We start from the raw sequence: 5644 nt of genomic DNA on the forward strand, positions 1-5644 counted from the left end.
TCTTGTATCCAAAACTGCTTCCACTTGTTGGTTCCACGTTCTCTTAGGTCGTCCCCTTCCCCTTCTGCCCTGGCCTTTGGCTTCCCATATACGTTTGACTGGAATGTTGTCGTCCATCCGGTTTAAGTGACCGAACCATCTTAGTTGCTGTGTTTCTATTGTCTGGATTACCGTTTCCACTCCTAGTTCCTCTCTGATTGTGTCATTCCTTATTCTGTCGTATCTTGTTATTCCTTTTATCCTTCTTAAAAACTTCATCTCCATTACTTGCACTTTACTTTTTATTGCGCTTGTTATGTTCCACGTTTCACTCCCGAATGTTAGTATTGGCCGATATATTGTTTTATACACTGTCATTTTAGTTTTGTCACTGACTTCCCTTTTTGAGATGAATTTGTTCCTTAGCGCGTGATATAATCTTGCTGCACTGCTAATTCTGTCCTGCACTTCTGCATCCATGCTGCCGTCTCTATGTATCAGTACTCCCAGGTATTTATATACGTCCACCTGTTCAATTTTGTCTGACCCAATTTCTATGTCCATGCTTCTGTTCTCCTTTCCAGTTACCATGACTTTCGTTTTGTTACAATTGATTCTCATGTTCCTCTTCTCCAGTTCTTCTTTCCATGCCCTTAAGTTCATTTGCAAGTCCCGTTCACTTTTCGCGCATATCATTAAATCGTCCGCGAACACACATTCACTTATTTCTACCGGTTGTAGTTTATTATACCCTATCTGCACTTTCTTTACTGTTTTACGCACCTCTTTAATAACGTCATCCATTATTATTATAAATAGTGTTGGGCTAAGCACGCCTCCTTGTCGCAGACCGTCTTCCACGTTAAAAGTTTTTGATTGTGTGTTGTTTTTACGTACATAATTCCTATTCTCTGTATACAGGCTTCTTATTCCCCTTCTTAACTTTGCATTAACTCCTCTTCTTTCTAAACTTTCCCACACTAATCTTTGCGGAACTCTATCGAAAGCTTTTTCCAGGTCCACGAATGCTAAGCATATTTGTTTGTTGTATTCCATAATTTTTTCCATTATCTGTTTGATGGTGAATATATGATCTTGTATACCTCTGCCTTTTCTAAAACCGCTTTGTGCATTGTCTAGTTGGTGTTCGATTTGCTGCTTCAATCTGTTCTCTAGGACCCCTTCATATATTTTTGCGACGTTACTTAAGATGGTTATGCCTCTGTAGTTTGAGCAATCCTTTGTGTCTCCTTTTTTGTGTATCGGGATTATCACTCCTATTCTCCAATCCTCTGGCACTTCTCCTCTTTGCCAAGCTTTATTTAAAATTGTGGTGAGCATTTCTATTCCGTTTTTTCCTAATTTTTGTATCATTTCCGGTGCTATCTTGTCATGTCCTGCTGCTTTCCCTTTTTTCTGCGCTTTTACTCTCTGTATAACCTCTTCCATTGTTATGGCATCCGCCTCTTCTTCTATTACTGCCTCATTTCTTACATGTTTATTTGTAGTGTCTTGTTGTCTGTTATTGCTAAGTAGTTCTTGGAAGTATTCCCTCCATCTTTCCATTACTTCTCCCTGGTCTGTGATTATTTTGTGGTTTTTGTCCTTTAAGTGCATGGTTTTGTATTCCCTAGGTTTCTTCATACTTTTTAATACCCTATAGAAGAGTTTTTGGTTGGTTTTACTGTCTTTTTCCATTTTATTACCGAACTCCATCCAGGCTTGTCGTTTTGCCTCTATTATCATGTTTTTTACTTTTACTCGTTGTTGCTTGTATTTGCTATAGCTTTCCTCCGTCTTTCGTATCAGATATTGTTTCCACTTTTCTTTCTTGCTCCTTACCTCTTCTCGTATAGATTGATTCCACCAGCTTGTTTGTTTTTTATTTTTTCTTATCCTTATTGATCCACATGTTTCCTCTGCTGTCGATAGTATTATCTCTTTAAAATATTTCCATATATGTTTTAGTTCCATGTTTCGCCACTCATGCCTAGTTTCTAGTAAATGTTTTTCTATTTTTTCTGTATATATGTTTCCAATTTCGTTATCCATTAATTTATACGTTCTTATCTTCTCATGTACCTATCCTAATAAGACTTTAATGTTATTAATTTGAGAATACTCGTCAGCCTTAACCGCCTCCCAATTCCAAAGAATCAATTAACACATTTTTTTTAAACCACCAAAAAATTTCACGATGAGAACTCTTATTAAGGTCGCAATTTGGGCTCGATTAAACAAAACATAGAACATTTACAGATGAAACAAATTTATTCGACATAAATCAATCAAATTAGTAATAATAATAATAATAATAATACCTTTATTTGGTTACATATTGCACCCATATTATCAATTCAGTATAAACAAAAATAATTACAAGTTAGTACATTGCGAGAGCAATAGTAACTAAAAGGGCGAAGTTCAGATAGTAGTTGCCCAAGCTCCTACTTCTGCTCTTCCACTTAACCCATTTTACATAAATATATATTTAAAGAACGAAAGACATTAAGCTTGACAGAATATCGATACAGAATTTAGCTAGCGTGTGGTCGCAGTTATATGGCAATGAATCCAGAATATATTGTTAACTAATGAATTAGAATTAGACGAAAACATGAGAACTGCACTGTGTTTGCTGCAATATTTGACAATCAAGTATGAAGCGTTGGATATACTGTTTAAATTTTATAGAGTTTAGGTTTTTGCAGGAGTGTGGTAATGCGTTGTACAGCTTGGCAATGCTATAACTGAAAGATCGTTCGCAGATGGAGGTTTTGTGTAAAGGTGGAGTTATTAAGGTAGGAAATCTAGGATTGGAACTGAATCTGATTTTATCGTAAAGATAAGTTGGTGTTTTTTCGATGATTATTTTATGGTATAAAGTAGCCGCATGCGCAAGTCTCCTATTTTCCATGTTTAGCCATTTTATTTCGGTTAATTTATGAGAGATGCGATCATACTTCTTTACACCATAAATCAATCTAAGGCACGAATTTTGAATTTTTTGAATTCTATATTTGTCAGCTGCATCCAAACGAGGGCCATAGAGAGTATCACAATAATTGAACTGTGAGAGGACAAGCGATTCACACAATATGATTTTTAGATGTTGGCCGATGCTATAGCGATGATTAAATATCAATTTTAAGTTCATAAATGCTTTTTTGATCATTATTGAGACTTGTTCTTTGAAACGCAGGTGAGAATCCATTATCACTCCAAGGTTCCTTACTTTATCTTGAACACACAACGTAGAGTCTTTTACCCGAATTTTTACCGCATATTTTTGCCGTTCTGTAACTTTAGTTCTCCCGAATAGCATTACCGACGATTTGGAAGCATTAATGTACAGTCCATGTGTTTCCGATACTCCCACCAATTTGCAAATATCAATTAGCTAAAAGAAAATTAGGCACTCAGGGCCAGAATACACATACCACGCCAGAAGCGATTCATTGAAACAATTAAAGAAATCTTATCTTAAAGTATTAATAATCCAAAATACCCAGTCGTAAATACCATTCTGAACAAACAGAACGCACAAACACAGACACCAAAAACCAACTAATGTTATTTCTGGATCCTTTAATGGCACTTGAATCTTGATACTGGGTTCGTTTGAATGACAGATGGAAAATTGACTCTTTTATTATAGAAAAACTTCCTTTAATGGGCACTGACAAAGGTTTAAGGGATAAACGCTCGAACGAACGAACGACAGCACTCCGAATAACTTTTTCGTAAACGTACTACCGTCGCCCCGAACAACGTATTGGATAAAATATCTTAAGAGCATAACTGATCTTCTTCTATAACACCATTTATCACCAGGACAGAAAGTTTGGAAACAAACGCTCAACTACCGCTGATTGCGATACAGGGGGAGATCGTATCGCGCAAAAGCAAATCTTTAAAACGGAACATTGAACAAGTTGATCTTGATGTAAGTCTTTTCTGTGTAACACAACAGACACCGTGCATAATGACAGCAAAGGACATGCTAGATTTCATAAATTTTCTTTGCATCACGAATTTTTCCATTTTTTTTGTATCATCCATATGCTAATTTTATGTGGTCGTACAGCAAAATGAATCCTCTTTTCAAATATCTTAAAAAAAACATAGGCATTACATTTGAAAAACAAAAGTTGCCTCCAATTTCCTCACCCTCTTATGTTGAACACAATGTATATCTCTGAGTTATTAAAATTTAATATCCGATTATGATTTCCTTTTCCTCACTTGACAGCAACCGTTCGGCGCGAGATTATGATGAGGGTTCGTCGCAGTACGTCGTCGTAGTTTTGTGAATTTTGAAATTAAGTTGTTTTTGTTGTAACGGTACAACGTTGCGTCAGTCACATTGAAGGACCTACATCGTTGTTTTTTCAGAATCAAGTGCACTGACATTGTCTTTTTAATGTCAACTGTGCTGTATATTAAATTTCTTACGGTTAGAATTCATTTATGTAGTCTTGTGGAAAGATAGGGTTTAATTTTATACTTAAGGTGTTTCTAATTGCTTCTAAATTTTGTCACGTGTGTTTACGAACCAAGTAAATTTAGAGTCTTGTGTACTTTGGGCAAGCCGAGTGTGATTTACAAATTGTTTATGAAAGTAAAATGATTAAATTTTGTAAATCTGGTGTTTGTGAACTGTGGCAAGTCTCATTCATTTAGCTTTAAGTGTTAGCTCTGAAGTTCTGCGTGACACTTTAGTATTTTTATTTTTTGTATGGATTATACTGTGCGACCAGGTGGTTCACACAGCAATATCTTGATTGATTCCTATAATTTTTCACTTGATCTGATTAAATAACTCTTTCCAGATTAACAGTGTTAGTTAAGGCAATAATGTCATATTGTCATGAAGAAGCTACTCCGTGTTTCTAAAGGTAAAGAAAAAACAACATTTAAACGCTATGTCACGCATGGAATCGAGTGGCTCGCCTCGAATGCGCCATTTGAAAACATCTGGGCTCCGCCAGATTCGTCAAACAGTGCAGAGCATGGTGCCATCTTCCTTCCGTCCACATAACATCTTTTGTAAACAAGGACGAGAATTAAAACGGTGTGCATTTTTAAAAGTACGTATATACATCGGCATGATTCTTATCGTGCAATTGCAGCAGCAAAGGAACGTTTACGTTGCTAGCCGAAAGCGTGATTGCTTTGCTCACACATTCCTTGTCTCTTGCCTTTCTGTCGTTGTTTTCCATTTGCGCTTTGCGTAGAATTGAACGGAAATGTATTATAGCAGAAAGTTAAACTCTCGCTTTTTCGATCTTTCACCGCCACCACGACAGCCTTCGCTATAGAAAACTAAAGATGAAGTGCAAGAAGATTTAATTCTACCCTTTATATACACTAAATTAGAAAACCACACGGCCAACTAAGTTCTGTTTCATTGTGTGGTTTTAATTAAACGTCCTACTTGACGTTGCGTTTCAAATAATTATGTATGCAGATGTTACTACTCACCATTTTCTTAGAATTTGAAAATAATTATCCTGTAAGTTTAGCTTTCTGATTTTAGCAGCTAAATTATCTAAACGCAGCTGTAGGGAGTGAAGAATAATAAACATTTTAAGTTGATACTTCTACCCCATCTGAGTGTCTAGAGACAGTCAATATAAATACTGCCCAGTTTGCACACTTCTTT

The sequence above is a fragment of the Photinus pyralis genome, unplaced genomic scaffold (assembly GCF_008802855.1).
Source record: "Photinus pyralis isolate 1611_PpyrPB1 unplaced genomic scaffold, Ppyr1.3 Ppyr1.4_LG1, whole genome shotgun sequence".
NCBI classification, from domain to species: domain Eukaryota; kingdom Metazoa; phylum Arthropoda; class Insecta; order Coleoptera; family Lampyridae; genus Photinus; species Photinus pyralis.